Source organism: Salmo salar, chromosome ssa18 (genome assembly GCF_905237065.1).
Source record: "Salmo salar chromosome ssa18, Ssal_v3.1, whole genome shotgun sequence".
Lineage (NCBI taxonomy): Eukaryota > Metazoa > Chordata > Actinopteri > Salmoniformes > Salmonidae > Salmo > Salmo salar.
The window spans coordinates 58945362-58958142 of record NC_059459.1 but is presented as its reverse complement, the minus strand read 5'-3'; positions in this window follow the sequence as shown (position 1 = coordinate 58958142).

The window sequence follows — 12781 nt, the reverse complement described above, 5'->3', positions numbered from 1 at the left end:
GAGGACCGTCACAGGAAAGGATGACCCAGAGTTACCTCTGCTGCAGAGGATAAATTCATTAGAGTTACCAGCCTCAGAAATTGCGGGTCAATTAAATGTAACAGACACATCTCAACATCAACTGTTCAGAGGAGACTTTGTGAGTCAGGCCTTCATGGTCGAATTGCTGCAAAGAAACCACTACTATAGGATACCAATAAGAAGCAGAGACTTTCTTGGGCCAAGGAACACGAGCAATGGACATTAGACTAGTGGAAATCTGTCCTCTGGTCTGATGATTCCAAATTCAAGATTTTTGGTTCCAACCGCCGTGTCTTTGTGAGTCGCAGAGTAGAAGAACGGATGATCTCCGCATGTGTGGTTCCCACCATGAAGCATGGAGGAGGAGGTGTGATGGTATGGGGGTTCTTTACTGGTAACACTGTCATGATTTATTTAGAATTCAAGGCGCACATAACCAGCAATGGCTACCACACCATTCTGCAGTGATATGCCATCCCATCTGGTTTGCGCTTAGTGGGACTATCCTTTGTTTTTCAACAGGACAATGACTCAACACACCTCCAGGCTGTGTAAGGGCTATTTTACAAAGAAGGAGAGTGATGGAGTGCTGCATCAGATGACCTGGCCTCCACAATCACCCGACCGCAACCAAATTGTGATGGTTTGGGATGATTTAAACTGCAGAGTGAAGGAAAAGCAGCCAACAAGTGCTCAGCATGTGGGAACTCCTTCAAGACTGTTGGAATGCATTCCAAGTGAAGCTGGTTGAGAGAATGACAAGAGTGTGTAAAGCTGTCATCAAGGCAAAGGGTGGCTACTTTGAAGAATCTAAAATATATTTTGATTTGTTTAACAATTTTTTGGTTACTACATGATTCCATATGTGTTCTTTCATAGTTTTGATGTCTTCACTATTATTCTACAATGTAGAAATAAAGAAAAACACTTGAATGAGTAGGTGTGCCCAAACTTTTGACTGGTACTGTTTGTGTGTGTGTGTTTGTGTGTGTGTGTGTGTGTGTGTGTGTGTGCATCTAATATATATTATATAAAACACTCAGAAAAAAAAGAAACGTCCTCTCACTGTCAACTGCGTTTATTTTCAGCAAACTTAACATGTGTAAATATTTGTATGAACATAACAAGATTCAACAACTGAGACATGAACTGAACAAGTTCCACAGATGTGTGACTAACAGAAATGGAATAATGTGTCCCTGAACAAAGGGGGGGGGGGGGGGTCAAAATCAAAAGGTAACAGTCGGTATCTGGTGTGGCCACTAGCTGCATTAAGTACTGCAGTGCATCTCCTCCTCATGGACTGCACCAGATTTGCAAGTTCTTGCTGTGAGATGTTACCCCACTCTTCCACCAAGGCACCTGCAAGTTCCCGGACATTTCTGGGGGGAATGGCCCTAGCCTTCAACCTCCGATCCAACAGGTCCCAGACGTGCTCAATGGGATTGAGATCCGGGCTCTTTGCTGGCCATGGCAGAACACTGACATTCCTGTCTTGCAGGAAATCACGCACAGGACGAGCAGTATGGCTGGTGGCATTGTCATGCTGGAGGGTCATGTCAGGATGAGCCTGCAGGAAGGGTACCACATGAGGGAGGAGGATGTCTTCCCTGTAACGCACAGCATTGAGATTGCCTCCAATTACAACAAGCTCAGTCCGATGATGCTGTGACACACCGCCCCAGACCATCTCCAAAATTGATCCCGCTCCAGAGTACAGGCCTCGGTGTAACGCTCATTCCTTCGATGATAAAGGCAAATCTGACCATCACAGGGGTGAGACAAAACCGCGACTCGTCAGTGAAGAGCACTCTTTGCCAGTCCTGTCTGGTCCAGTGACGGTCGGTTTGTGCCCATAGGCGACGTTGTTGCCGCTGATGTCTGGTGAGGACCTGCCTTACAACAGGCCTACAAGCCCTCAGTCCAGCCTCTCTCAGCCTATTGCGGACAGTCTAAGCACTGATGGAGGGATTGTGCATTCCTGGTGTAACTCGGGCAGTTGTTGCCATCCTGTACCTGTCCTGCATGTGTGATGTTCGGATGTACCAATCCTGTGCAGGTGTTGTTACACGTGGTCTGCCACAATCAGCTGTCCGTCCTGTCTCCCTGTAGCTCTGTCTTAGACGTCTCACAGTACGGACATTGCAATTTATTGCCCTGGCCACATCTGCAGTTGTCATGCCTCCTTGCAGCATGCCTAAGGCACGTTCACGCAGATGAGCAGGGACCCTGGGCATATTTCTTTTGGTGTTTTTCAGAGTCAGTAGAAAGGTCTCTTTAGTGTCCTAAGTTTTCACAATTGTGACCTTAATTGCCTACCGTCTGTAAGCTGTTAGTGTCTTAACGACTGTTCCACAGGTGCATGTTTTTTTGTTTATGGTTCATTGAACAAGCATGGGAAACAGTGTTCAAACCCTTTACAATGAAGATCTGTGAAGTTATTTGCATTTTTACGAATTATCTTTGAAAAGACAGGGTCGTTTCTTTTTTTGCTGACACACACACACACACACACACACAACTCTGCTAACGAGCTAGCTAAAGTGTAGTCAGTGACTAGCTAAGATAGAGAAAGCAGATGCAAATTCATGGATTGGGCACAGAAGGTCTCTGGGCACAAAGGTCTCTGATCGTGCTAGTGAACGGTAGCTGACAGTGTCGACTAGAGATGATGTGCAGGAGCTTCCTGCAGGAATTAGTAGACTTGCTGAGGTCTCTGTTGGTAATTAGCATTCCAAATTTTTATGAGTAAATTGAGGCAAATATTTTGAGAAAACTCACCTTGTCCGAGAGAGAATTACATGTCTATCAAAATGTCACGCCAGGGTAAACCTATATAAAGTAGTTCTAAAATTACAGACGCAAAAATGTATGGGGAAAAAAACAATCGGAACCATTACCAGGTTTTACCTCTAGGTTTTATGGGTATTATGACGTGTACACTGTGCCGGTCTGCTGCACAGAGAAAGGATTAGACATTTATGTGACAAGAAGATAAAAATAGTATTGATAGCTAAGATGCTTAACTTATCATGAAGTTACCATGCCAATAGAACTAACTTAACAAAAACTGAACAAAGTTGGCTTCCACTACCTGGCTAGCTAGCATTAGCCAGCTAACATTACTGCTGGCTCCTGGCTCCTGGCTATAGTCATGCTAGCTCGTGGAAATAAGTTAGTCCCTCATGATAGCTAGTAGTAGTTACCCATCTGGCCCTTTGCATAGCTAGTTCTTACACATTAAATACAACAATACCCAGTTAAGCTACAGTCAATGCTGATATTGTGTATGTGTGTGTTTGTGGAGAAGCATGTGCCTGCAGAAGGACACAGTATGGCATCTGAGCAGATCATCATGAACTTCATCCATTAACATCAGCAAATACAATAAGTTAAAATCAGCCTTTTTATTGGTGTGGGTATAATTCACAAAACTGATTTCCTGCTTACTGAAAGGCATATGTAGAAAAGGCGTAATGGTGAGGATACTACATTAATTGCTATGACAATTGACCTACTTTTCAGAATGTATAGGTGGGCTGATGATCAATGAAATGGAGAAAGTCTGATATTACTTGCGTACTGATTTCCCTCACATGATACCATGTGTTATTTCATAGTTTTGAAGTCTTCACTATTATTCTACAATGTAGAAAATAGTAAAAATAAAAACCCTTGAATGAGTAGGTGTTGTAAAACTTTTGACCAGTAGTGTATAAAACATAAAGAAATCTATACACACACACACACACAATATATATATATATATATATATATTTTTTTTATTAATAAAAAAAGACAATTCTAGTGCAATTGTATTCACCCAGGGAAAACAAAAAAAATCACTCTGGATAATGTCTTAACAATATTATTAAATTGAAATCAAAAATATTTGTAATTTTGGTATATAATTCTGGAACTTTTGTTTGTGTATAAAGTATTTGGCAACAAGAATAAAGAAATTCACATTCATTTCAATAGTCTTGTTATCATTGCAATTGTAACATATCATATCCTTCATGTCAAAAACATCGGTAGTGTTCAAAAAGGTTAATAAGATTTTTCAAAAAAATCTATCACAGATTCATAGAGCAAGGGAATCAGATTTACCTTTTTCACAGAAAACGCAGATATAATCAATATCAACAAATTTGGATAACATAGAATTACATGGATATATCTTATGTAGAATCTTAAGGCGCACTTCCTTAAATGCGTTTGGTCTACAATATTTGTAAGGCATCAACCAAACTTTTTTCCAGACAATGTCAGGAATAAGCATGTTCCAGAAACATTTTCCTCTAGACGTAGCTAATATCCCCCCCAACAACCGACACCCGTAACTTCGGACACTCTCTAGCGGTTGGAGGATTAAATCACCTCGAGTTCAACATTTAAATGGCCTGGAAAGTAACGGTACGTTTTGCGACTAAAGACACCATTTTAGCTAGCTGCCCACCGATTTTAATTGTAGTTTATGTTAGTTAAGTTAGGTTTTGAGAATAAAAAAAATGTAAATGTATATACAGACACATTTTGTGGGACACGCTGTATATTGTAAAATTCGACTGCGCGACAGACCACACAATTTAATATTCAACTTTCTACCTAAATTATTCATACTCATTTATATGTTTGTATTAAACTGTTAACTACTTTCTCAAAACATAAGATTAATCTGTAAAACAAATAATCAGACATTATTTGGTTACAACACTGAAGAAGATGTTGGTGAAGAACCATTTTTAAAGAGTCTTCAGGCGGGCGCACCGGTCTACGCAATGAAAAGTTGAGTCTTTTTTTTTTTACTGGAAGGCTAGCCAACTATCTAGTAAACACTTCGGATACGAGGTTGGTCTCTCTTTTTTTAACAAAATTAAATGGATACATCTTGTAATTGAACAAAATAGTAAGGTGGCCAATAACTGGGGACTGTATGCCGATATTATGGGACGTATGCTTTTGCTAAAGCTTATCAAAAAGCTGTGGTAGTATTTCCACTGAAATGTCAAACATGCTAATTGCTAACCCGTTAGCTAACATTTTTCGACACAAATAATCACAAAACATTTGTGACTTGATCACAAGATAACACTGTTGAATATGCCGATAATACAGGGTGCTACGGGTAAATTGGTTCCATGAATGGAAAATGTGGGTTACGTATTTGTTACATCAAGACTTCTCAAGTAAGCCCAAGCCTTCCAAACTGAGTTCTGGGTAAGCTCTGTCATCATCACCAAAGCTAAGAGGAGTTTTCATTAGTGTAGTAAGGCTTTGATCACAGAAATAAAATCTGAAAAGTATTGGAAACTCATTCAATGTTATAAATTGTTCATATGAAAGAATATTACCCCTGTTGTCGAAAACATCAAGAACAAAGTCAATATTCCTCTCATACCAGTGTCTCCCCTCTCCCTCCACAGTTTTATGATGGTCAAAAGTACCAGCAGGAAAACTCGGCAGTACGGTAACATCAAATGGTTGAATAATTACAGTATTCCAAACATTTAGAATGGTCCATGGATATTTAAAGAACAATCCTGTCGAATTTGTTAATAATTTTTGATGTAACTAAAGACGGTAGGACAACATAACTGTATCTCTGAATGTGTATAGTTCCCCGTTACCAGACTTACATATAAATGTTGTGGAACGTACACTACCGTTCAAATGTTTGGGGTCACTTAGAAATGTTCTTGTTTTTGAAAGAAAAGCAAAAAAAAATGTCCATTAAAACAGTAGTATACAATATTTGTTAATGTTGTAAACTTTTATTTAACTAGACAAGTCAGTTAAGAAGAAATTCTTATTTTCCATGACGGCCTAGGAACAGTGCCTTGTTCAGGTGCAGAACGACATATTTTTACCTTGATAGCTCGGGGATTTGATCTTGCAACCTTTTGGTTACTAGTCCAATGCTCTAACCACTAGGCTACCTGACTATTGTAGCTGGAAATGGCAGATTGTTAATGAAATATCTACATAGGCATACAGAGGCCAATTATCAGCAACCATCACTCCTGTGTTCCAATTGCAGGTTGTGTTAGCTAATCCAAGTTTATCATTTTAAAAAGCTAATTGATCATTAGAAATGCCTTTTGCAATTATGTTAGCACAGCTGAAAACTGTTGTTCTGATTAAAGAAGCAATTAAACTGGCCTTCTTTAGACTAGTTGAGTATCTTGAACATCAGCATTTGTGGGTTCGATTACAGGCTCATAATGGCCAGAAACAAAGCCCTTTCTTCTGAAACTTGTCAGTCTATTCTTGTTCTGAAAAATTAAGGCTATTCCATGCAATAAATTGCCAAGAAACTGAAGATCTCATACAACACTGTGTACTACTCCCTTCACAGAACAGCGCAAACTGTCTCTAACCAGAATAGAAAGAGGAGTGGGAGGCCCCGGTGCACAACTGAGCAAGAGAGGACAAGTACATTATAGTGTCTAGTTTGAGAAACAGACGCTTCACAAGTCCTCAACTGGCAGCTTCATTAAATAGTACCCGCAAAACACCAGTCTCAACATCAACAGTGAAGAGGTGACTCCAGGATGCTGGCCTTCTAGGCAGAGTTGCAAAGAAAAAGCCATATCTCAGACTGGCCAATAAAAAGAAAAGATTAAGATGGGCAAAAGAACAGACACTGGACAGAGGAACTCTGCCTAGAAGGCCCGCATCCCGGAGTCGCCTCTTCCCCGTTGATGTTGAGACTGGTGTTTTGCGGGTACTATTTAATATTCAGACCCCTTCACTTTCTCCACATTTTGATACTTTACAGCCATGGATTAAATGTTTCTCAATCTACACACACTACCCCATAATGAAAAAGCGAAAACAGGTTTAGACATTTTTGCAAATGTATTGAAGCTGAACCTTTGTCCCAGTCTGAGGTCCTGAGCGCTCTGGAGCAGGTTTTCATCAAGGCTCTCTCAGTACTTTGCTCATTTCATTTTTCCCCTCGATCCTGACTAGTCTCCCAGTCCCTGCCACTGAAAAACATCCCCACAGCATGATGCTGCCACCACCATGCTTCACAGTAGGGATGGTGCCAGGTTTCCTCCAGACGTGACACTTGGCATTCATGCCAAAGAGTTCAATTTTGGTTTCAATCTGGAACCTTCCAGAAGGACAACCATCTCCACAGAGGAACTCTGGAGCTCTGTCAGAGTGACCATAGGGTTCCTGGTCACCTCCCTGACCAAGGCCTTTCTCCCCCGATTGCTCAGTTTGGACGAGCTCTAGGAAGAGTCTTGGTGGTTCCAAACTTCTTCCATTTAAGAATGATGGAGGCCACTGTGTTCTTGAGGACCTTCAATGCTGCAGAAATGTTTTTGTACCCTTCCCCAGATCTGTGCTTAAACACAATCCTGTCTCGGGGCTCTATAGACAATTCCTTCGACCTGTCAACCGCAGGACCTTGTATAGACAGGTGTGTGCCTTTCCAAATCATGTCCAATTAATTGAATCAAATAATTTTCAAATAAATTGAAACAAGTTGTAGAAACAGCTCAAGGATGATCAATGGAGTGAGCGCAATTTCCAGTCTCGTAGCAAAGGGCGGCAGGTACCCTAGTGGTTAGAGCATTGGACTAGTAACTGAAAGGTTGCAAGATCGAATTGCTGAGCTGAAAAGGTAAAAAATGTCATTCTGCCCCTGAACAAGGCAGTTAACCCACTGTTCCTAGGCGATCATTTAAAATAAGAATTTGTTCTTAGAGATAAACTTCTCCTTAATGCAACTGCTGTGTCAGATTTCAAAAAAGCTTTATGTCGAAAGCACACCATGCGATAATCTGAGTACAGCGCTCAGCCACCGAAACAAGCCATACAGATACCCGCCAAGTTGTGGAGTCAACAAAAATCAGAAATAGCATTATAAATATTCACTTACCTTTGATGATCTTCATCGGAATGCACTCCCAAGAATCCCAGTTCCACAATAAATGTTTGTTTTGTTCGATAAAGTTCATCTTTATGTCCAAATACCTCCTTTTTGTTCGCACCTTTAGTTCACTAATCCAAATGCACAAAGCGTGGGCACTAAGTCCAGACAAAAAGTCAAAAAAGTTCCATTAAAGTTCGTAGAAACATGTCAAACGATGTATATAATCAATATTTAGGATGTTATCATAAATCTTCAATAATATTCCAACCGGACAATTCCGTTGTCATTAGAAAGGAAAGGGAACGACCGTCACGCTCACGGCCACGCGCAAGACTAAACTAAAGGCTTTCAGCCTGACCAATTGTTGAAACAGCTCTTATTTGCTTCCCTTTCACAATAGAAGCCTGAAACAACTTTCTAAAGACTGTTGACATCTACTGGAAGCCTTAGGAAGTGCAATCTGACCCCATTTACACTGGATATTGGATAGGCAATCACTTGAAAAACTACAAACCTCAGATTTCCCACTTCCTGGTTGGATTCTCAGGGTTTTGCCTGCCATATGAGTTCTGTTATACTCACAGACATTATTCTAACAGTTTTGGAAACTTTAGAGTGTTTTCTATCCAAATCTACTAATTATGCATATTCTAGCTTCTGGGCCTGAGTAACAGGCAATTTACTTTGGGCACGCTTTTCATCCAGATGTGAAAATACTGCCCCCTTGCATAAGAGGTTAACTGACTTGCCTAGTTAAATAAAGGTAAAAAAAGGGTTTGAATACTTAAGTAAATAAGGTATTAATGTTTTTTATAAATTTGCAAAAAATGTCAACCTGTTTTCACTTTGTCATTGTGTGTAGATTGAGGATTTGTTCTTTTATTTAATCCATTTTAGAATAAGGCTGTAACGTAACAATGTGGGAAAAGTGAAGGGGTATGAATACTTTCCGAATTCATGAGTAGAACAGACTCATCTTTTCCTTACTGACTTTGACAAACCTCAAATTGATACGACACTTGTTAAATGATAACTGGTTAGGCATGTGTAGGGGTCGGGAGTCAGGATGAGACAGGCAGGCAGCTTTTCTCAGCCAGTCAATCATGAATCAGCATAATTTGTTTATGCATATATACAAAGAAATGTCAATAGAAAATTAAATGCAGCTAGTTTGCAGTCTTCCCAGCTTCAGTTTGAAGTGATTGTGTTAGCTGTTTTGTTGGCTAGCACCTCTAAACAACAGTGTCCTGACGAGAGAGCACATTTCTATGCCAGGTTAAATCACTCATTAGCTCATTCTTGGGACTATATCCAAATAAATGTCACTAGAAAACCTCTTAAACAAATGCAGCTACTTAGCTGTTATTCTGGCTGCAATGTTTGACGTGATCGTAAGTTAGCCATTTTGGCTAGCTAGGAAGCAAGTGATAAGAACATTGCCAGACAGTATGGCAACCCTAGATGTGTCAGGACTGTATCTCATGGAAGGGTGAAATGGTATGAATAAATTCAATGTTTTTTATAAAAATGTCAATCATAATTTGAATATGTTGGTAACCCTTGATAATGATCTTGAAGCCCGTGTTTGGAGAATATATTGGCACGGTTTGCTGGCCCTCAACTTCGTCTCGGACATAATAACACCTTGCCTATATATCCTCCAAACACCGGCTTCTCTGGCATTATATCGTGGCATTGTTGAATACTCATTTCTGATTGGCTTGAAGGCAGTGGTGGAAAAAGTACTAAATTGCCATACTTGAGTAAAAGTAAACCAGACTGCACAATTGTCTTTGTTATTTTTATTGACGGATAGCAGGGGCACACTCCAACACTCAGACATAATTTACAAACTAAGCATTTGTTTAGTGAGTCTGCCAGATCAGATGCAGTAGTGATGACCAGGGATTGTTCTCATGGTAAGTGTGTGAATTGGACCGTTTTCCTGTCAAAATGTAACGAGTACTTTTGGGTGTCAGGGAAAATGTATGGAGTAAAACGTACATTATTTTCTTTAGGAATGTATTAAAGTAAGTTGGCAGAAATATAAATAGCGAAGTACAGATACCCCCCAAAAAACTACTCAAGTAGTACTTTAAATTATTTTTACTTAAATACTTTATACCACTGCTTGAAGGGCATCCTAGAGCATGCATTGTTTCCCTATAATGCACAATATATTTGCACGGTAGAATTCAGTGACTATAGTTCATTCTTACATGTTCGAGCTGCTTTAGAAAGCAAAAATTGAATTGAAAACATTAGCATTGTTGAATTTGATTTTTATATTAGCCAGCTAGGACTGATGGTTTTGTTAGCTAAACTAGCAAGTCTGTTTACCATGGCAACTATTGTTAATATCTAGTCAACTTGATAGCTACTTCAGTGGATGTTGAAAACATTTCTACCAGCAAATTAACACATTTCTAGCGGTACATGTGTTAAATAATAGCCATGGTATAAAAGGGATAATCAACTCGGGGCTCTATGCGTTCTCTGGAAAATAATGTAACTCCGTGGAAGGAGGCTAGCACGTCCTGGAACACACCTTCCACGTTGTTCATTATTTTCCAGAGAACGCATAGCCCCTCATTGATTATCCCCTACTTATTATTATTCAATATTTTAAGGTCTAAAAAAATGCTACCTATTCTATAATAACCCTTACGAAAAAAGATTGCAGTCAGAGTGCAGTAAAACTTCCAGTATAACTGCAGTTCAATATTCTGCATCTACACTGCAGTTTCAAAACTGCAATCTTTTTTTGTATGGGAAAGTTTTACCCTAAGCGTATAGGAAAGGTTTGCTGGTGTTAAAACATGAATGAAAAACAAATATCCACATGACAACTTCACACGATAGAAGAGAGGCAAGAAGCTATCGAGAGGAAGTCAGGATAAACTATTGAGATGTACCCCCGTTTTTCCTATAGGTTTATGCCTGCCTCCAGTGGTTTACTTTACATGATAGATTATGGATAGACTGAGATACATGTCTCTCAGCCCTAATAATGGCAGTCATTGTCCACAAAGTGGCACGGCAGGCGGTCTAGTTTCCGCCTATCCTTTCTTTGGATTGGTGGATACATCTCATTATTGTAATCATTTGAATATTTGATTGTTGTTGACGTCAACCGCCTGTATTCAATGGCGAGAGAGACGCTGTGAGACCATCCTCATACCATGAATATGCAGAGCCATCTCGAGACAACTCCGACAGAAGTTTTTCTCAAAGTTTCCTGGATGTCATGTGTCCAGTACGCTTATAATTTACGCAGTACGGAACGTCCATTTGATCAATAAACCTCACGTAGAAAATAAACCAAGCATTTTTTTTGTTTCACAAATTCGACACTTATTGCGAAACCACGCCACCTGCTGCTGGAGGGAGACATTTTCCGCCGAGTTGGGCCTCTGACCCTTCGTCTCTGGCGTGGTGAAGAAAAGCTGCAGAGACTCGTTTCAAAACATTTCTGGTAGCAGGAAAAAGTACTTACCTTGTTTATTAATGGTTGTGACAAGTCGAGCTTAGTAGTTTAGAAAACAGTAAAACCCTGTCTTTGGGCGAAATATTGTTTACTAGCCAGGCCAGCTTTACATTGTTTTGTTGGCAATGCATAGCTAACGTTAGCTAGCTGACGTTTAAAACCACCTTTTGCCACGGTGCAGCACCTGCTAACCATTTGGAAAGTTGCCCCAAGTGAGTGGGGAAATGTATCCCACGTCAACATTTTCCGGTTTGTTGAATTATGTTCATACTTTTTGTCTCGCCAAATATTACCTTGCCACTTTCTTGGTAAGTGGACGAAATGCAAGTAACCAGCGACCTACTGTATGTACGCAAGGACTGGCAGTCCATGGCTGAGTTTAGAGTCTGATATTTAACTAATTGGTCTTTTGACCAATCAGTTCAGCTCAACAACAAAAAAAATCTGACGTGAAAAGATCTGATTTAAATTTGTAAAAAGACCAATTAGTGGGAAAAAATATCAGAATTGTACAGGGTCGTGTAAAAAATATTCCCAGCGTGAAGTAGTTCCCAGTCTTTGATTGTGTTGTGTCGTTATGTTGTAAAATTTCTCACACCGTGAAAATGTTCCCAGTTCTTTAATTGCATATGCATCTCTTTGTGGATGGCTGAGGGCGTGCGGATGTTTCTCTCACGCTGCTAGCGAAATAAACAAATATAAAAGCTAGGTTTTTGCCAAAGTAGAAACAACCGTTTCCGATCTCCACTAGTTACTTTGACATTGTTCAAAGATGTTATTGATAACCAAATGTATTGAGCTAGATATGGCATTCCGTGCATCACATGATCAACTAGCTAACTTAACTTTACTCGCCGTCTCTCTCGTTACCCAAAGCCAACAGTACAGTGGTAGCCTCTGCTGGAGCAATCATTGTCGAAAGTAAATGGCAGCACTGCAAATTAATATGCTAATTCATGTTAAAGGCATATTAACTGTCAACACTTTTTATAACTAACCCATGATGATGGCATACGCAATAACCTTCAAATGGAGATCCCATTCTGTAACGGCTGTCGTATAGAGGGGACCAAAGCGCAGCGTGTTGAGTGCTCATTATGATATTTATTAACTCCACAACACTAAAGGCAAACGATCAAAATACAGTTCTGTCAGGTACAGAGACTAAACAGAAAATAACTGCCCACAAACACAGGTGGGGGGGAAAAAACCTACTTAAATATGATCTCCAATTAGAGGCAACGAGGACCAGCTGCCTCCAATTGGAGATCAACCCCAAAACAACAACATAGAAATAGAAAAACTAGAACTTAAACATAGAAATAGAAAACATAGAAAACCACCCAAAACACTCCCTGTCACGCCCTGACCTACTCTACTATAGA